Source organism: Theropithecus gelada, chromosome 6 (genome assembly GCF_003255815.1).
Source record: "Theropithecus gelada isolate Dixy chromosome 6, Tgel_1.0, whole genome shotgun sequence".
NCBI lineage: Eukaryota > Metazoa > Chordata > Mammalia > Primates > Cercopithecidae > Theropithecus > Theropithecus gelada.
Genome location: NC_037673.1, coordinates 171,322,435 through 171,344,638, shown reverse-complemented (window position 1 = coordinate 171,344,638; position 22,204 = coordinate 171,322,435).

Genomic DNA, 22,204 nt, shown 5'->3' with positions numbered 1-22,204 from the left:
ATCACCTCCAAATGTCATATCCATGACCTCAGTTGCATGGGGGAAATTTACCTGATTTCATGGAGCCCTCTAAAAAGAATTGGGTTGTGGAGGTCTTTATTCTCTAGTACAGATGGCTTTCATTTCTGAAAGCCTGAAGAGGCCACCACCACTTGTTCAGCCTCTGTCCTTTCAATAAGTAATACAAATATAAAAAAGTAAGATAAAGATAAACATGCGATGCAGCTTTCAGATTAGTGGCGCTCAGAGAAGTTGGACGTGAGAAATGTGTATGTGGCCTTCTATATTCACCTTTAATTGCCACGCCTGAGGAGAGTTTGGGGGTGTTCCTGAGACCCATGAGGAAGATGTCCCAGGGCACAGGACGCTTCTCACTGCATCAAAGAGACCTCAGTTTGAACCCCGATTCTCTGGGCCATGCAATGGGGGCAAGTTACTAAACCTCTCTGAGTTCATTTCGTCATCCACCTTTCAAAGTTGATCACAATTGTAAAACGCAATACATGTAAAGTGCATGTGCAGTGCCCAGAACATAGCTAGGCTATTTTCACTAACTTCCTGTGTGTTTAGCATGTGCCAGTACCGCATTACATGCTTCGCATGCATGATCTCATTTAAGAGGAATTTGAACCTGAGAAAGTTGGATATACACATACATGCATGAAAGAAATTCAACGTCTAGGAAGCTGTCTAAAGAAAATAACAGTGTGGGCTGGCTGTGGTGGCCTATGCCTGTAATCCCAGCACTTTGGGAGGCTGAGATGGGTGGATCATGAGGTTAGGAGATCGAGACCATCCTGGCTAACATGGTGAAACCTCATCTCTACTAAAAATACAAAAAATTAGCTGGGCATGGTGGCACGCACCTGTAGTCTCAGCTACTCAGGAGGCTGAGGCAGGAGAATGGCGTGAACCCAAGAGGTGGAGGTTGCAGTGAGCAGAGATCACACTACTGATTCCAGCCTGGGGGTCAGAATGAGACTCCATGTCAAAAAAAAAAAAAAAAAAAAAAAAGGAAAGAAAGAAAATAACAATGTGTGCACACATGGATCTTAATAAAATATTAATTTAACACTGATCTTATTAAAATATTTCAACACTGTATGAGTGAAAAAAATCAGAAATAACCAATGTCCTACAATAAGGAAATGATGAAGGAGATGGCTGTATGGCTGTTAAAACGATGTTGCAAAAGAAGACTTAAGGACAAAGAGAGAAATCCACAGTACTTTAAAAAATCAGTTTAAAATTGTGTACAAAATGAATGACTTTTTACTTAAATGCACAGGTGTATAAATATATGTCCATGGAAGATGCAGGGAATGACACATGTCGAGTGCTGACAATGGTTTCATCCGGATTTGGATAAAACTGGTCATTTCTGTCTTCATCCTTGTTGTACACATTTGAATTTTCAGCTTCTTCCCAATGACCGTCTGCTGTTAAGTCATAAAAACTCAACAACAAAAAAAGTTATTTGGAATTTAAACAATTTAAGGGGTAGACACATTTGCACCCCTCTGATGGTTTTCTCTAGTGCCTGGTGAAAGAATTTGGTAGACAAAGCTTCTATTTGGTTTTAAACTTTTCAGTTAAGCTGGAAGTAGCACACTGGGGAGGCCAGGTAGAAGCTATTAACCCAATTTTAGGAATGAGTGTCCTGAAAGAGGCAGGGAGCCTGGAATCTTGCGGATCATCAGCCAGTGGGAGGTCAGACCTGAGGTCTATTTCGCTGCCAGTGGCTTTCCAGACGCTGTGAGGAAATTTACCCAGAAGGCACCAGGTGGTTTTCAGGCCAGTCAGCTCCTGGAGAATTTGGACACAAGTGGGCTGCGTCTGACTTTCCCACTTTCCTCCCACCCATTGGAAGATCTGATTGTCACACTGTCCCATCTTGGCAGGGCCTCAAGGGAGTGAGGAGGGCTGAGTAAGGCGTATCCTGGAGAAGTTTAAATATTTCCAGAAAAAATCAAGTCCCAGGCTCAGAGAGGGAGGGACGGGTCTTTTCCCTGGAAATACTGGTAACTTTTTGCATGAAAATGGGAATCTCTTAATGTTTTAAAACTGTGAAACGTATCACATATATATATGAATAGAATTGTGTGTGTGTGTGTATATATATATATATATGCATGTGTGTGTGTACTCTATGACTTGCTTTAGTGATTCATTCATGGTGATACAAACAGCTGTGATTCATTTATTTTTCACAGATGTGTACTTTTCTAGGACAAACCTAAAACATAATGTATGTATCCATTTCCTTTTTAAAACAAGTTTTTACTATTACATGAAATGCCATTATGAACTGGGACACAAGTACAGTCTTATTGAGAATACAGGTTGAGCATCCTTAGTCTGAAAATCTGAAGTCCAAAATGCTCCAAAATCAGAAAATTTTGAGTGCCAACATCACACCACAAGAGTTCCACATATAAGTACTTCACACTACCTTTCATGCACAAAAGTATTAAAAATAGTGTATAAAATTACCTCCAAGCTATGTGTATAGGGTGTATGTGAAACATAAATGACTTCTGTGTTTAGACTTGGGTCCCAACGCCAAGACATTTTGTTATGTATATGAATATATTCTAAAATCTGGAAAACTTCTAAATCTGAATACTTCTGGTTCCAGGAATTTTGGATAAGAGATGCTCAACCTGTATAATACCCAGGAATAAAATTAAAAGGGTTATCGGGGCATATGATTCTTCAAAATAACTAGGTAACAATACATTGTTTTCCAAGTGGTTTTATTAATTTACACCACCCTAAGTCTTTTATGACAACTTCTATTTCTCTTTGTTATCCTCTTTGGTAATGTGAGTATATTCAGACTTTTTTCTTTTGTAATTTTTGCCAACATAGAGTGGACGTTTGTAACTAGTACTTTATTGATTATGCTCATGCAAATCATTGTTTCACTTGTTATGGGTTATTTGTGTTTGAGCTCTTGTGAAATACCTTTCAGATCTTTCCGATGTTTTCCGCGGGGTTGTTTGTTGTTTTCTTTTTGGTTCACTAACAATCTTGGTGCATCAGCTCTAAGCACTTTATCCGTTCTATGTGTTGCTAACGTCTTCTCCAAGTGAGTGGCTGTCCTTTGAGTCTTTTGTGATGTTGTCTGATAAACAGTTATTCTTCATTTTAATGTAGTTAAATTTATAATTTCTTCTTTTAGATTTTGCACGTGTTAGTCTTATTTAGAATGTTATTTCCTGCTCTATGATAAGAAGTATACTCTCTTATATTGTAAGTTTTTGTTCATTGACATCTAAAATTTTTAAAGATTTGTATTTCACATGTAAGTCCTTTTCTATATCAAGGTTTTTCAGTAGTGGTATTAGCACGACTTTGGGCTCTGGAATTCTTTGTATTGGGGGGATTCCTTGCGCATCGTAGATCTCTACACATTAGATGTCAGTAGCACTACTCCCTCTCCTCACCCCCCAGTAGTGACAGTGAAAATGGTCCCAAGACATTGCCATTATATTCCCTGGAGACAGGCTGCCAGATTCAGCAAACAAAAACACAAGACACTGGGTCAAATTTGAATTCCGTATAAACAACAAATACTTTTTAGTATAAGTAATGTAATATTTGAGATATAGTTACATCAAAAAATTATGTATTATTTGAATTCAAAAGTCACTGTATGTCCAGTATGTTATCTGGTGATCATACTCAAATGAGGGTGGAGTATGTTTTAATTGCGTCCTCTTCACCCTGTTGGTGAAGGAGGGATTCAGGCCCTAGGAGTATGAGGATGACCAAACGTATCACACCTAATACTGGAGAGATGAGCTTATTAGTCACATGTATTTGCAGCCCAGGTGAGGAGAATGCTGCACGCCACACAGGGCCACACAGAGGTTGCACTCAGAAACAGAGTGAACAACCAGGGGCTTTGCAGTATCAAGTGGGTGGGCACCCCCTGGTTCCCATGGGAGGATGTATTTGCCTGGTAGGGATCTGAAACCTGTTACTCAGAGATAAGCAGGAACTGTGTCTGGTGCCTTTGATAAAGAAAGTTGTTTAGTGAGGGGAACTTACAACTAGGCCACTCAAGACACTCCCAATTTTACCAGGTATCAAGGCAACACAAAATATTGATCCTTGATTTTAGGCCTTCGGTCACAAAGTAGGGAGAAATTGCTCCCTTCCCCAACCCAATTCAGAACCATTGATCCAAATGGAAATGATTTTTGAGCATAAAAATGTTGAAATACAATTTTATATTATATATATATAATGAATTCTCCCAGCACAATTTATTAAATTGTCTCCCCCACCCTCAGCTTGCAATGCTATCTCTTTAATACATCAAGTTTCCACAAATAAGTGGGTCTACAATAGGTCTTTCTATTCTCCGCCTTTGAACTGTAGCTCCATCCCTAAGAGTACATTCCCAGCCTTAATTAGTGTAGCTTTACAAAACTCTCAATATCTGGTTAGGCATGTCCTTCATATTGCACTTTATTGGAAAACCAGAGCTGTTCTTATCTCTTTAATCTTCCATATAAATTTAGCATAAAACTCTGAAGCGCTATAAAAGGTTTCTGTTAGGGTTTTTACTAAATTGAAGTCTATGGATTAATTTGAGGATAACTGATATTTTTAACACAATGATTATTCTTATTCATAAATACAGTATGCATCCTTCTAGGCTTTTCAAACTTTAATGTTTTTATTCAAGGTGTGTCTCTTGTGAATAAGATGTAGTTGAGGGGCTTTTTTGGTATGGTGAGGTGATCTTCGTTTTTAATTCAAATATCAGATTATTTACATTTTAAAACATTACTGATCTATTTGGATTTATTTCTGCCATCTCACTGTTAGGTCCTAGTTGTCCAACTATTATTTGCCCCTTTTGTTTCTTGATGTTTCACATCAATTAAAATTTTTTTCTATTGTCTCCCTTCATAACTTTGTTACATACATTTTTTCTTGAGTGAGTTTTAATATTTATGCAGTCTGTGTCTTTACAATAAGTTGCTCATTATATGTAAGTTGTCAAATTTATTGCCATACACTTCACAGTCTTTTCTTATTATTCTTTTTAATTTCTGTTCTGTAGACTCAGGAACGATGTTGCATCTTTCATTCCTGATACTGTTAGTTTATGTGGTCTCTCTTTTCTTTCTTGATAAGTATGACAAGTTTAACAATGTTATTAAATTTTTTAAAAACACAGCTTAGTTTCATCAATTTTGTTTTTTTTTTTTTGGTTTTGTTGATTACCGATCTTATCTTTGTTAACTCATTTTAATGCTTCCTTTGGATTGATTTTTTTTCTTCTTTTTCTCTAAGATAGAAGCTTAAATAATTGTTTTGAGAGCCTTTTCTTTTTCTAATATAAGCATATGATGCTATAAATTTCCCTCTAAGAACAGTCCTAGCTGGATCTCACAAATTTTGATACACGTGTTTTCATTTTCATTTGGCTCGAATGTTTTCTAATTTTTCTTGTGATTTCTTTCTTGACCCACACATTATTTAGAATGTGTCATTTAATTTCTAAATATTTGAATGCTTTCCAGGTAACATTTTGTTACTTATTTCTAGTTTAACTCCATTGTGAGCAGAGAACATACTTTAAATTATGTAAATTATTTTAGATTTATTGACATTTATTTTAAGGCTTCGTTTGTGGTGTCTCTTGGTGAATGACTCATGTGTACTTGAAAGAGTGTGTATTCTATTGTTGTTGGATGGAGTGCCTTATAAGTACTAAGTAGGTCATGTAGGTTAAGAGTATTGTTCATATCTTCTATATCTTTGTTAATTTTCCATCTACATGTTTTATTAAGTACTGAGAGTTAATATCTCTGACTATAATTGTGAAGCTGGATATTTCTCCTTTCAGTTCTATCCATTTTTTAATGTATATAGTTAAGCTTTTCTTAGGTACATAGAAATTTAGCAGTGCTATGTGTGCTTAATGAATTGTCTCTTTAAAAATTATGAATATCATGATAGTGTTTCCTGTTCTGAAGTCTACTTTGTTTTATACATCAACCTCTAGCTTTCTCTGGATTAATGTTTTTGTCACATCGCTTTTTCCAACCTACTATTTTTACTCTCCCTTTATCTATATATTTAAAGTGTGTTTCTCATAGACAACAACAAAGGTTTGGTCTTGTTTTTTATCCACCTTGACAGTTTCTACCTTTCAACTGAACTATGTAGATAATTTGCATTTAATGTGCTTATTGATCTGGTAGGATTTCAATCTACCCTCTTGTTATGTCTATTTTATTTGTCCCATATTCCCTTTGATAATTGTTTTCCTTACCTTACTTTGGATTGAATAATTTTCATGATTTTATTTAATTCCACAATTATCTTATTAGCAATAATTCTTTATTTTAATTTTAGTGATTTATCTGGGATATGCATTATACATCTTTAAAATACAATAATCCACCTTCAAGTAATATTATACCACTTTTAATATAGTGCTAGAACCTCACAAAAGCATATTACTATTTCATTCTCCTCTTTTTTGTGGTTTAAATATATATATATATATATATAGCATACGAGTCATTTGAAAGACATATGTATTACAAATAGTTTTCACATTCTCTGGCTTATGTATTTGCTTTATTAATGGCATATTCTGAAAAGCAGTTGTTCCAATTTTGATGATGTCTAATTTATCATTATTTTATATTTAGTGCTTCTTAAATGCCCTGATAAATATTTGCTCATCTCATTATTGAGAAGATAGTCTCCTATATTTTATTCTGGAATTTGTATAAGCTTAGCTTTTAAATTTAGGTGTATAATCCATCTCAGCTTAATTTTTATATATAGTGTCAGGGTATGAGTCAGGATTCATTTTCCTCACATAGTATCTGGTTGGTCCATCATTATTTATTGAAAATGCCTTGTCCTCCCTAATAAGTCAGTTGGCCATCGCGTAGGGCTATTTCTGGACCCTATATTGATCTATGTATCTATGCTTATGCCATATAAACAGTCTTAATTAGTATAGCTTTATAGTAAACCTTGAGGCAGTATAAGTCCTCTAACTTTGATCTCTTTTTTCAAGATTGGCTATTTTACATTTTTTTATTCCTCTTTAATATGTGATTTTTTTTTTTTTAAATTTATTTATTATTATTATACTGTAAGTTGTAGGGTACATGTGCATAACGTGCAGGTTTGTTACATATGTATACTTGTGCCTTGTTGGTGTGCTGCACCCATCAACTCGTCATTTACATCAGGTATAACTCCCAATGCAATCCCTCCCCCCGCCCCCCTCTTTTTTAAAGAATTTTTTTGTTATATTTTATGTTCTAGGGTACAGGTGCACAATGTGCAGGTTTGTTACATGTGTATACATGTGCCATGTTGGTGTGCTGCACCCATTAACTCATCACTCACATTTGGTATATCTCCTAATGCTATCCCTCCCCTCTCCTGAACTGAACAATGAGAACACTTGGACACAGGACGGGGAATATTTTACATTTTTAAATTTCCATTTAAAAAAAATGGAATCAGCTTGTTGCTTTCTGGAAAAAAAAAAAAAGGAATGGCCCTAAAGTGATGGGGAAAGCCTGCAGGCACTCGTAAGCATTTATCTCAGAGAAATTATACTTATGTTCACACAAAAACCTGTACATGAGTGGTTCTTAGGAATTTTATTTATAATAACAAAAAACTGAAAACACCCCAGATGTCCTTTGATGGGTAATGGTCAAATAAATTGTAGTATATCCATACCATTGCATACTATGCAGTAAAAAAAGAACAAACTGCTTAACACTTAACAAGTTCAATGGATCTCAAAGGCATGCTGAGTGGAAAACATCACTATCGAAAGATTATGTACTATGTGATTTCTTTTATGTAACATCCTTAAAATGATGAATAATAGAAACGGAGAACAAATGAATAGTAGCCAGGGGTGAGGGAGAGGGGAAAGGAGGGAAGTGACTGTGACTACAAAAGATCCGGTCATGTTGAAAGGGCTCCCCAAATGCTTCTTGAGTGAATGGACAGCAGAACAATTGAAATCAGCAGTTCCCAAAATTTCCGTCTCCAAAAAGCCCTGCTTCCTTTCTGAAAACACCGTATGTTTTAGAACAGCATCACTATCATTCAGCCTGTGTTTTGAAAGTTAGAAAAAAATGAAAGAATTTAATTTCCAGTTTTAGAAATAATTTAATCTTGCAAACATACTAAGCTCTGCCGTCTGAGATTCTGAGTAGGTAGAGGTAAGCAGTGTAGATCAAATCTTAGCCCGGAGAAAAATCCAGTCACTCATTGGTGAGTGCAGCTTTGATTTCAGAGACTTGACTATTTCCATTAGGTTACTTGTAAAAATAAAAGATGCCTGAAGATCCTCTTTACGTTCCCAAATTCCAATGTGCTTTAGATAATGAAGTCTCACAAACTTTCAGCCACCAAATATTGTTCTCGTTGTCTGCTCCTCAGTTGAAAGCTGAGAAAGAATGCTTTCATGTTACCTGCAGGCAAGGCCTGGGTCACCTTCTGTTCTGTAAGTCGCATGTTGTCTACTGTTCCATAGACTGCTTGGCAGGAAATCAGAAAACATCGTGAAAGCACAGGCACATTCACAGGATAGGAAGGCAGGATGGGCAGGTCCATTCAGAGGGTGGGAGAATCAAACACTCTGAAGAATAGGTCAATCCATTCAGGCGATGTGGGACTCAATTACTTTCAAGCCTGAGTAGTTTCTAGGAATTCCTCAAGAATTAAACCCATAGTTAGTATGATCCCCCACAAAAGGTATCATTCGAGAAATAATTTAGTTCTTCAACGGTGAAAATATACCACTAAATAGCAGTCCATGGCCTTGACTGACTTCTGGAGCATTAAAATTAGGGTCATGAGCAAAGGGTAGTTACTTGAAAAAAATGCTTATAATACACTATAACATTAAAATATCAGTGGAAATTATGCAGTTAAAGTGGCTATTGATTCACAATGACTAACTTGGCTATGATCCTGCCAATCTTCATCTCCAGCCGTGGATGAGTGACCACAGGTCCAAATCTGATGCTGAGCTGACGAATCAGGTTCTCTCCTGCTGAAATTTGAGAACAGGAGTGAGGTCTTTGGAGATGGAAAGGAACTGAGACTAAATCTGGGCAAGGCCCTATGTGGAGTTTTCCTGACCCTGGCTGAGAGGTCTTTTGGAGTAGCTTCACGTCTAGCCCTTCCTCCTGCCAGGGAGATCAGCTCTTCCTTTGCAACCAGAAAGAATGTTCTGAGTCACAGGGGATTGACCAGGCCATTGATTGAGTGCCTTCTGTGTGCCAGCAATGTATCTATATTATCTATCAATCCTGAAAACAGCTTTGGGATGGGTGTTATTACTCCTCTTTACAGATGAGATCACTGAAGTTCAGAGATGACAGCTGGTAAGTGATGAAATTTAATCTCTGGTTTCCAATCCTGTGATTTTTCTACTCACACTGAGACCGTGCACAAAACTGCAAGAATACAATAGTGAAAACGAAGAAAGAGATGCATTCAGAGAGGGAGAAAAACTACAAGGAAAGAAATCAAAATGTTAGTATTGGTATGTTGGGGTGCTGGGACTGAGAATTGTTTCCTTCTTTTCTGTATTTTCCTAATTTTATTTAATATACACTGAAAGCAAAATAAGAACACGGTCAACTCCTGGGGCTATTTCGGGAGTTGGGGGCTTCCCTGAGTGTCCGTCGGGATACCTGCGCCTCTTCAACTGCACTTGCAGCTTTTCCCTTCTCTCCGGGAAATGATCTTTTCCATGAGTCACCTCACTCTGGAGACAAAGTGGCTTCCTCCTTCCTTCAGAAGACACTGCAATTTAATCACAAATAATTGCCACTCAGAAAGATCGGCATTTTACATCCCTCAGATTTGCTGTCTCTCAAATCAAACAGCTCAGTGACTCATTAAGCAGTCAGTATAATAGAGATTTTACCCACTTAAAAGCCCACCTCTCTCCCACGTGCCTCCTGAAGTTATTTTTCCTTGTATTGATTGATCATGATGAAAATACTTCTCTCACCCTCTCATTATGCCATAGACTGTGTTGATAAAGACTCAGGGAGCTCAATTCCTCTCCTGGTTAGAATGAAGGAACTAGTATTTACCAAGTATGTACTTAACGCCCTGAGTTAGTGCCTTAAATACACTATTTCATTCATTCATTCGTGACGAGGATGGGAGAGTGATGTGGGCCTTGCCATTTTTCCTGTAGGGAGACTGAGGTTGAGGGATAGAGTACAAGGCATGGCGCAGGTGATGTGGTGCAGTGGCTGCATTCTCATCCCCGGTGTCTGGTAGTCAAGGTCCTGACATCTGCTCTGCTCTGACTGTAACTTCCCGTAGCCTCGGGACCTTCACCTGTAAAAACGAAGAAGAGTAACAACAGTACCACCATCATGGCAGTGTGTTGAGGGTTAACATGATCTTTATTTAATGTAATTATCAAAATGACTTTTTGTTTTTGAGACAGAGTCTCGCTCTGTTATCCAGGCTGGAGTGCAGTGGCACAATCTCGGCTCACTCCAAGCTCCGCCTCACAGGTTCAAGCAATTCTCCTGCCTCAGCCTCCCGAGTAGCCAGGATTGCAGGTGTGTGCCACCATGCCTGGCTAATTTTTTTGTTTTTTGTTTTTTTTTTTTAGTAGAGACAGGATTTCGCCATCTTGGCCAGGCTGGTCTTGAACTCCTGACCTCAAGTGATCTGCTCGCCTCAGCCTCCCAAAGTGCTGGGATTACAGGCGTGAGCCACCATGCCTGGCCAACACAATGACATTTAAAATGTTCTTTTGGTAGGCCTTGTACCTTTCCCGATAGATTTATTCCCAGAGATTTTAGATTACTTTTTGGCATTATGAATTGGATCTTTTTTGCCATTACATTTTTAATTGGTTATTTATTGTCATTCTTTTAAATGTTAACTCTGTTCACAGGGGAATGTCAGCTTTATGAGGGGAGAAATTTTATTATGTTCAAAGCCTTGTTCTGAATTCTGAATATAGAAAAGAATATATATAAATATGCCTGGCACATAGTAGGTGTTCATGAAATATTTGTGGGATAGATGGATCTGGCTAACTTACTGGCTAACTTACGGCACCATTTAGGGTGCCGTAGCAAGATGCAATAAAATGGGTGGCTTATAAATAACAGAAACTTGCTTCTCATAGTTCTGGAGGCTGGGAAGTCCAAGATCAAGATGCGAGCAGATTCGGTGTCTGGTGAGGGTCCACTTCCTGGTCTAGAGAGCATTTCTTCTTGCTGTATCCTAAAGTGGTTGATAGGGCTAAGTCTCTAGGGACTCTGTTATAAGAGCATGAGTCCCATTCTTGAAGGCCCTGCACTCATGGCCTACTCACCTCCCAAAGACCCCATCTCCTCATACCATCACTTTGGGGGCTTTGATTTCAACATATGAATCTTAGGGAGACACAGACATTTCAACCACAGAACTTACTAAACTTGGACTTGGGAAGGGGACCATCACACACCGGGGCCTATCACGGGGAGGGGGGAGGGGGGAGGGATTGCATTGGGAGTTACACCTGATGTAAATGACGAGTTGATGGGTGCTGACGAGTTGATGGGTGCAGCACACCAACATGGCACAAGTATACATATGTAACAAACCTGCACATTATGCACATGTACCCTAGAACTTAAAGTATAATAATAAAAAATAAATAAATAAATAAATACATTCTCTTGCTGATGCTTGTGGATTTTTCAGTTGATTCTCTTGAATTTTTAGCCAATAGCAAATCGTCTGTAACTTGCAATGGTCTTTTCTTTCCCGATATTTATACTTTTTCTGTGAAACAGTCTTGATCTGGGAAGACATCTTTGTAATAGTCCTGTAATAAACAGGAATGCTTCTAATGTTTCAGTACTAATGATGATGTTCTGAGGGGTTTCTGGTAGCTGCCTTTCATCAGGTTGTAAAATTTTCACTTTATTCCAAGTTCCGTGAGGTTTGTTTTTATCTTATTTTTTAATTAGGACTGAGTGGATTTCATTATGTATGTATCTGGCATCTGTTGAGATGGTCATGACTTTTTGCCTTGACTTTGTTGATGCTTTTTTATTAGCTATTAAAAGTGACAAGCATACAGACTAGATATGTGGAAATGTGCATATGAATTTTTTTTAAATGCACATTACATAGTACATGCATGGATGGCAATTGTGTAGGTGTGTTACCATTACTCTAGGAGAAGTCATCTCCTCTTCTGCCTGCCTTTCTGGCCACACCTTCCCAGAGTCCTTCCCTTAAGCGGAAGAGGTGGCTGATCTGCTCAGTTATTGCAAGGTATTTATCAGGGCAGAGTCTCTGTGCATTGGGTCTTTCCTGGCCCTGTTCCCTCTCAGTGGCCTCCTGTTTTGCTCCACGTCTCAGAGATAGTGAGTAGAGCTGGTGATTCTTTGGTTACTGGCATCTCCTTCTTCCACTTGTCTCTTCCATGAGGCTCTGAGAGCAGGCGGGGCTAGAAGTGGCCTCTTGGAACAGAGCACTCATCTTCTGTCTTCTTCCTTCATGTAACTTCAGGGGATGGTAAGACCCAAATGTCAAGCATTCCACTCCAGCCCAACTTCTTTAGAGGGCCCTGTTTGGCAAGTAGAAACCTGCATGGTGTGGTCCATTTGATTACCGTTCTTTGTGTCTGTCTCTCTCGAGGATCCTGCAAAGAACAGTAACGGCTGAAAGGGCAGGTATGGGCACTCCCAGGCTCCTGACTCTAGTACCAGGGATTTGAAGAGGTTTTCAAAAAGGTGTCATAGTGAGAGCTTAATAGTATCTTCCAAAAAGATACATGCGGTTCCTAACCCCTGGCATCTGTAAATGTTACCTTACTCAGATATAGAATCTTTGCAAATGTAATTTGTTAAGAATCTTGAGATGAAATTATCCTAGATGGTGAGCCCTAAATACAATAACTGGTGCCATTATGAGAAGAGGAGAGGATGCACAGGGATGCACAGACAGGGAGGATGCCACGTGAAGGCAGAGGCAGAGGCTGGAGTGAGGCAGCCACAAGCCAAGGGACACGGGAGCCACCAGAAACTGGGAAGAGAAGAGGAAGGATTCTTCCTCAGAGCCTTCAGAGGGATATCAACAACCTCGTTGCCCACTTCTGGTCTGGCCTCCAGGGCTCCGAGAGAATACATTTCTGTTGTTTAAACCAAGGTTCCTCAATCCCTAGGCCACAGACTGGTACAGTCCGTGGTTTGTTAGCAACCAGGCCACACAGCAGGAGGTGAGCAGCAGCAGGCGAGGAAGCGAAGCTTCATCTGTATTTACAGCCGCTCCCCATTACTGGCATTACCACCCGAGCCCCGCCTCCTGTCAGATTAGCAGCAGCATTAGATTCTCATAAAAGTGTGAACCCTATTGTGAAGTGCAGATGTGAGGGATCTAGGTTGCGCACTCCTTATGAGTATTTAGTGCCTGATGATCTGTCACTGTCTCCCATCACCCCCCATGGGACTGTCTAGTTGCAGGAAGACAAGCTCAGGCTTCCCACTGATTTGACATTATGGAGAACTGTATAATTATCTCATTATATATTGCACTGTAATAATAATAGAAATAAAGTGTACAATAAATGTAATATGCTTGAATCATCCCAAAACCAGCACTCCCCACCCCTTTGGTCTGTGGAAAAATTGTCTTCCACAAAACCAGTCCCTACTGCTAAAAAGGCTGGAGACTGCTGGTTTAAACCACGCAGTTTGTGGTTCTTTGTTATGGCAGCCCTAGGAAACTAACCCAGTTTATGAGGCATAGAGAAGTACATTAAGTTTTATGTTTAGTTTGGAGAACATTTCTTGCTACTATAACATAAAAGGCCACATTTAAACAATTAAATGTGGTGTATCGTGGCTTATACCTGTAATCCCAGCAGTTCAAGAGGCTAAGGCAGGAAGATCCCTTAAGGCCAGGAGTTCGAGACCAGCCTGGGCAAGAAAGTGAGACTCTGTCTCTAGAAAAAAAAAAAAAAAGTCTGGCATGGTGGTGTATGCCTCTAGTCCTAGCTACTTGGGAGACTGAGGCAGAAGGATGGCTTCAGCCAGGAGTTTGAAGCTGTAGTGAGCTATGCTTGTACCACTGTACTCCAGCCTGGGTGACAAGGCAAGACTCTGTCTCAAAAAAAAAAAAAAAAAAAAAAAGCAAAATACTGTTATTATTTCACAGTAGGAAAATTTTTTTGTGTCTAGCTATAGGGAACTGGTTAAATAACTTCTGCAACATCACCTATTGAAATGTATTCTATAGCTATTGCAAATTATAATTATAAAAACTATCAAACAATATTTAAAATATTTATGTTATGATGATAACATGATTAATAAATAATACAAGTTTCTTTTTGGGATATGTACAATTATGTCTGCATACAAACAAAGACTGGAAGAAAATGCAGAAAACTGGAGATGACTTATGCAACAGAACAGTGGAATTGTGTCTAATTTTTAAATTTTTCTATGATTGAAAGATGTTTTCATAATTTTAATGAAAATTCTATGACTCTCTTCTTAGGAGTAAAAAATAGTTATAGAACAATTGTGTAATAAAATATGTCCAGGATCCTGCCAAGAGTTTTATGTCACTAATCAATATATTAGCAGGGAAAAAATGATTTTGTAAGGCAAAATTTTATTCAAAGATCAAATGCCCAGGCTGGTCTTATTTTAAAAAGCACACCAAGAGATATACTCTACTGCCCCTTCCACCTGGGGCTCCCATGCAGCCCCCCAACCTCACCCCCGACTCACACACCCAGGCCTGTGAATACATCTCTTCCTGGTCTATCCCAGCTTTGGAAATCTGCATCATCATGGAGCCATTTTGTCAGAGGAAAACATTGTGTCTCTGTGGTTTATTAAATCAGGGTGGGTGCCATACCTCCAGAGTATTCATTCTCTTTTCCTCATATGGATTCACTTGGCTAACAAAGCCCTCCTAGGTGGGAACAGAGTGCACAGCAGGAATGTAAAATGGTCCTTCCCACCCTGGGTCTTACAGCCTAGAAGGCTTGCTGAATAACAGGTTGTCTCTTGGGAAAGCCGGGACCATGCTCCAAATGGATGCTGCAGTGGGAGTCAGGGGAGATTTACCTGGACCCCTGCGGCAACTTACTCAGCTTCTTTTAACGTTGAAGGGTACAGAGAAGACAAGTTGGGGGGTTTTGGAGGAAAAGCCCACTGGACAATTTTACCCCAAAGCTCTGAAACCTAAGGTTAGTTCAAGTATGCAGACATACTCTCACATCTCAAACTAAAAGATGATTTGTTCTCTTAAAAAGCCTCAGACTTAATCTTTTATACATACATATGTAAATACATAAAATGTATTTATATTCACTCCTCCACACTCTTCAGCTTTTTCAAATTTAAAAGGTTTTACTGCACTTTAAAATGCTTTTTCAGGCTTCTATGGTATCTCTGTCATGCAAGGATAGAAAAATTGGGGATGAACATTTTTTTTTACATGTGTAAAAAAATTAGTTTAAGGATTTTAGGTGTTTCTGAATCAACCTCATTTAAAACTTTACCGAACACTTATTATGTGCAAAAGATGAATCTTGGGGATGTGTGAAAGTTGGGTAGGGGGAATGAATGAATATGACATAGGTTTTAAGCCTCACAAATTTAGAATAGAATTTTTTAAAAAGGTAGATATGAGGCCTTAGGTGGTACTGAGCATGATATCATGAGGCCATGGAGAAGGCCTGGTTCCTGGGGTTAATCCTAACAGAGGGCATCAGGAAAAGTTCATTCAGGAAGCCCACTTTAGCTGATGGAAAAGGTAGAGAAAGCCATCCTGGAAGGACGAAATGGCATGAACAGAGACGTAAGGGCCTCAAAGTGCTTGGCTGGAGCCCACAGGGGCAGGCAGTGTTTTCCCCATCTCTGTGCCCAGTACCTCACGTCACAGCTGGCACAGAGAAAGAGTTCACCATAACAAAGATCATGTATTATGGAGATCAAGATCCAGTGGGGGCTTGGTGCCAGGTTGCCACCTCTAATCCTTTGCTACAGTTAGTATAGAGTAGGGGGTCTCAAGATCCATTGTCTAGAGGACAAAAAGGTAATGAAAGTGAATGAAACCAACCTAGCATCAGACATTAGAGAACGGCGGGGGCTGGAGGCAACCAAAGAGTGCTACCTTTTTAAAATGTGGGCTCAGTGCTGCTGGGTCCCCCGATTTTTCAAGAGAAGTAAAAAAAAAAAAAAAAAAAATTGTACGTGAAATCTTCAGATATTAGAATTGTCCAGGGACCAGAGAACATAACCCAAGATTCAGGTCATGGCCCAGCAGTTTATAACCCAAGAGGACAGTGCATGGTTGGAGTCAGAGAGAAATAGTCCTAGAATGGTAACTTGGGACTACGTTCAGAGGAGTGTTAAATGTCTCCCTACGGAGTTTGGAATCTCCAGCTGGTGATTGAGGGCCTCTCAGAGTTTTTCAGCAGAAACAGACTTGTTGCTGAAATACAGGAAATGTATGGGGGGAAGAGAGAGACCAGAGGTTGAATGACTTGGAGGTCACTGAAATACCCAGGTGAGAGGTGACAAGGGAGAGCCGCTAGGGAGTGACCATGGCATGGGGTGGACAACATGGGTAGGAGAGAAGTTTAGAAGGCAGATAAGGAGGACTCCATGAGCCATGGAGAGAGGGAGGAAGAAGCAGTGAGTTTGACTTTAGCCTTGGACCTGGGTCACAGAGTGAGCGGCCGTACCAGTTACAGGAGGAGACAGTGGGGACTCATAACCTTCTCTTCACACCGTGTCTCCCACGTGTCGTGCTCGCTTCTGCCTCCTTTCCAAACAGTCCACCGAGGAAAAGGGCTGCCTGCCTCCTGACCTCCCTCTTACTTCCTCTGACAGCATCACTATTTTTAAAGCCTCCTTCCCACCCCTTCCAAGACTCCTTTCTTTGCTTTTCCTCCACTCTCTGCTCCTTTCACTGCCCCATTTCTTTTACAGAGTTGTCGTTTTAACAAGCTTCTCTTTTCTGTGTGCCTTCCCTCCTACGGGCAGCCCACCCACCTACGTCCTCCTTCAAATGAGGCTTTTAGAGCTAATTATCTAGGTGTTTTGATCAAGCACAGAAGCCGTGTACTTAAAGAAGTGAGACCAGGTGACTTTGGCCTATTTTTAGTGGCTGCAATTTGTGGGCTCTGGCATCAGTTGTCACAGCAGCACCCCGAGACCAGAGCTCAGCTCCAGAGCCACGGTGCCAAGGGATTTGTAAAATCTGCAGTGAGTTAGTTAATAGAGGAGTTAATCTAGTGATAAAGTCAGATTCTATGGTACCTTGGAAGCCCATCCTTCTAGCCCTCCCTGGTGAGAAACAAGAAATAGGACAGGAATGCAAATGTGCCAGGGAGAAAGGGAGAGAAGGAAGGCAAAGTGAAGCTCTCTTGCAGACTCAGTGTGCTGTGTCTCACTTCTGTGCCCATAGCTGAGCTATTCCCCACTCTTAGCACACCCGGTGCCCATCCTTTACCCTCCAGAGGATCACTTGGGGTCCAAGTGTTCGCTTGGCTCTCAGGAGGAGTCAGGACTGGAAGTAAGAGAGAAAGGAATTTCTCCATCCTAATGCAGATTCTCCTCTCAAACCAGCTTCCTGTTCAGATCTCAGGAGCCCAAATTCCTGAAACCAGGTGGCCTATAGCTACTGGGAAATAGAGGGGTTTCCATCACTCCTTAAGGAGAGCTGGAGGTCTGTGCATGCCATGGAATATGCTTCAGCAACAAGAATAAACTTTCGATCCATGGAATAACACGGATCACTCTCAAACGCCTGTGTGAAGTGAAAGAAGCTGGGCTCAAAAGGTCCCGAACTCTGTGATTCCATTTACATGACTGTCTGCAAAATGCAAACCCAGAGGGGGAAAAAAATCAGTCAGGGTTGCACGGGAATGCAGTTGAGAGGTCAATGTCCAAGCAGCACAAAGGAATTTTCTGGTGGTGATATGAACAGTCTTGACTGCTGATGGCTCCATGGCTATATTCGTTTGTCAACACTCACAGAATTGGACACTTAAAAAGGGCATATTTTACTGTCTGACTTTAAAAAATAGAGCAAGGAAAAAGAGAAAAATGGGGAAAAAAGAGAAAAAAGAAGAGCTAAGCCTGGCATTCTAAGTTCCATCCGCTTGAGTGAAATCACCAATATCCACATGAACAGGGCTTTGCAGCTCAGCTGAAGTTGACGAAGCTTTGGGATCCTTCAGGGTCTCCTCTTTCTATCTGTGTGACTTTGGGTACATTACACACCTATTTTAACTTATTCATCTGTAAAATTAGGATGATAATAGCACCTGCCATGGGTAGTCTTCGAGAGAATTCAATGAGATAATACATGAAGAGGGGTTAGCCCAGTGCCAGGCATATTTTAAGTTTTTAATAAATGTTCTGTGGTATTTTTATTATTGGCAAGCAACCTCAGATCCACAGACTGATTTTATTCTTACATGAACCTTAAGAGGTTGAAATTAGGACTTTTCCCCCATTACGATTCTTGGAAGAATCTTAATTGAGATTCAGGGAGGTGAAGTGACTTGCCTGAGGGCAAACTTCTTACAAGTGGTAGGCTTGGGTCTTAAACTTCGATTTTGATGCCAAGTCTCACAGGTTTTCTGTTCCACCGTGGCCTCATGTCCTGGAGAGCAACACAGATGTGGGAGGCAAACAGCATGCAAATGGGGGCAGCCTGTGGTCCTCACCTGGAAACGTCACGGGAAACCTCACCCAGCCTGGACACGGGCAGGACTGACAGATTGACAGCTCTTTCTCGATTCTATGGGTGGTGGTGCATGGCCATTCTTAGTTGGTGGAGCGATTTGTCTGGTAAATTCTGATAAGGAATGAGACCCTGGCATGCTGACTAGTTCCATGATCCCTGAGCAGTTGGCCTCCCCCAACTTCTTAGAGGGACAAGTGGTACTCAGCAACCCGAGATTGAATAATAACAGATCTGTGATGCTTATAGTGCACTACACCAACTGGCTCAGTGTATGCCTACTCTACACTGGCAGGCGCTGGTAAACTGTTGAATCCCATTCGTGATGGGGATTGGGGATTACAATTATTCCCCATGACCGAGGAATTCCTAGTAAGTGTGCGTCATAAGCTTGCACTGATTAAGTCCCTGTTTGCGTTAAGTCCAGCTCAAACTGGACTTGAGGTCTGACTTTGGTGAGACTCACTCTGACATCCCAGGTAGGAGACTATACATTTTAGTCTCTTTCCAGAAACAGGGCATCAAAAGTCTTACTTTACTTCTGCAGGTTTGCAGTAAAAATTAAATATTCATCTATGATAAATGGCTATAGAAACGCAGAGTGTGAATGGGACCCTACTAGGTATCCTAGATATCGGGAAATCAGACACATAAGAAATTTGCTTCTGTTTATGACAGGAGTCATTCTGCTAGGCATTCACAGATCTGCTGCCATCTAGCCCAGTCTGAGGCTGAGGGTACAGCCACACTCACTGACGAGGAAGGGGCTTTCATGCTGCTCAGTCTCTTGCTAGCTGACTCCCCAAGACCTAAGCCCTGCAAGTGTCCCCAGACCCATCTCTCACTGTGCCCGTCACCTCTCTCCTATGCTCTTCTGGAACAGAAGTTTGTCATCTTCATCTTTGAACCTCTGGGGCTTGGTGCAGGCAATGACTGAACTGAACAGATAAGGCATTTGCTCTGTTTGAAAAGCAACACCTGCCTTTTCTTCTTCTCTTCCTCCCTTCCTCCCGTCCTCCCATCCTCCCGCCTCCCGTTCTCCCGTTCTCCCGTCCTCCCATCCTCCCGCCTCCCGTCCTCCCATCCTCCCTTCCTCCCGTCCTCTTTCTTTCCTTCTTTCTTTCTTTCTTTCTTTCTTTCTTTCTTTCTTTCTTTCTTTCTCTCTCTCTCTCTCTCTCTCTCTTTCTTTTCTTCTTTCTTCTTTCTTCTCTCTCTCTCTCTCTCTTTCTTTCTTTCTTTCTTTCTTTTCTTCTTTCTTTGACGGAGTTTCACTCTTGTTGCCCAGGCTGCAGTGCAATGGCAAGATCTCAGCTCACTGCAACCTCCGCCTCCCAAGTTCACGTGATTCTCCTGCCGCAGCCTACCTAGTAGCTGGGATTACAGGCATGCACCACCACGCCCGGCTAATTTTTTGTACTTTTGGTAGAGACGGGGTTTCTCCATGCTGGTCAGGCTGGTCTCGAACGCCGGACCTCAGGTGATCCGCCTGCCTCCGCCTCCCAAAGTGCTGGGATTACAGGCATGAGCCACCGCCCCTGGCAACATCTGCCTTTTCACTGATGCACTGCTGTCTTATCCTGGCATTTACTCCTGAAAGCTCCTATCCATTCTGCAGGACTCTGTTTAGATGCCACCACCGGATGCCTTCCTGGATTGTCTCCTCTGCTTCTATGCATACCCACCCCAACACAGCACTTCTGTTCCGTGCCAGGCTTCTATATGGGTCCATCTTTCTTGGAGGACCAGAAGTGCCTCTGGATCAGGGAGTATGTCTCAATTTTTTTTTTTGTTTGTTTTGTTTTTGGGATGGAGTCTTGCTCTGTTACCCAGGCTGGAGTTCAGTGGCGCCATCTCAGCTCACTGCAAGCTCCGCCTCCCAGGTTCACACCATTCTCCTGCTTTAGCCTCTCGAGTAGCTGGGACTACAGGCACCCGCCACCACACCCGGCTAATTTTTTTGTATCTTTAGTAGAGACGGGGTTCCATCATGTTAACCAGGATGGTCTCCATCTCCTAATCTTGTGATCCACCCGCCTCAGCCTCCCAAAGTGCTGGGATTACAGGCATGAGCCACCGCACCCGGCCCACGTGTCTCAAATTTATCTCTGTTTTCCTAACATTCAAAGCAGCCTGGGACAGAAGGTCTTGCTGACTGACTGGCTGGCTAAATGAATGAATTAAAATTAATTTTCTTTTCTAGATAATGGTCCTCAGCTTCCTTCCTAACACTATTTGTTCCTTTTTAGTAAATCTTAGATGGTTTCTACCCATTCTTGTTCCATTTGTTGCTGGCAATGATCTCATGATTCCAGCTGAGGAAGAAGAGCGTGGGTCTGGAGAAGGTGGTGGCTGCTGGCTATGTAGATGTCTTTTAGACATCATTTTAGAAGCTTCTGAGAGAACACTATCTTCAAAGTAGTGTGCATGGTAGGGCGGGGGTAGAGTACGTAAGAGCACCAAAGGCCCAACCTGTGGATACCTCTAGCCTCCTTGATGCAAATAGTCTTGGAGATTTGTCCTGAGAAACCCCCCACGTTCACTATTTTCACCTTTCGCTTCATACTCCATGCTACAGCATGAGAAAAATTTTTAAAATTTGATCATTTTGTTAACTTCCCAAGATATCAATAGACAATCTGTTAACCAAGCGAAACTGAATGTATTTGAAGTTACCACAGTGATGGAGAACAACACCTTGAGAAAGGTTTTGGAGAAAGAAATCGATGTCTTAGAAGAGGGGTGTCAGAATACATTTATGGAGCCTTGGGGTCTGAGTTTCGCTGGTTTAAGGCAGGCTTTTCAAGGTGGGAAACTAATTGGCTGGGCAAAGTGTGTGGAGTGGCAGGGTAGGACTGGGGAACATCACATGGCAAGGACTTGAAGTCTTAATAAGTCAACTGTTTTGGGATCAGTAATCTGTTTGCTCAGGTTAGCAGACTGTTGTATCAGGTAGATGGATCTGCAAAGATTTCCTAAAGCAGAGAGTGGACTTACTTATTGATTTACGGTCTTTTCTTTCCCAGGTAAAGTTTTCCTGGGACAAATAGCGACATCATGACACAGGTGGTCTCCATTCTTGGTCAAAATAGCTCTGGCATGTTTGATACAAGTGTTCATAGTTTTCAGTGTCCTCGAGCTTCCCCACTCCCTCCGAAAAGCAAAACAAAACTTTCATAGCTTCCCATTGCCTTAATAATAAAGATTAAAACCCTTAAGTATCCTCGAATGCCTTACCTATGCTGACCTCCTAGGTTATTTCTGCTTGTCTCTTCTCTCTGAGTTGCCTTGGCCTTCTTTTCATTCCCTGAAAGTGCCACGTTCCCTCCAGTCACAGGGTATTTGCAAGCCTCCATGCCTGTAAATAAATAATGTTTCATTTGATCCTTACACACATGTGCACAATGCTTTATGAACTACAAACCATAATTATTCTCCCTTC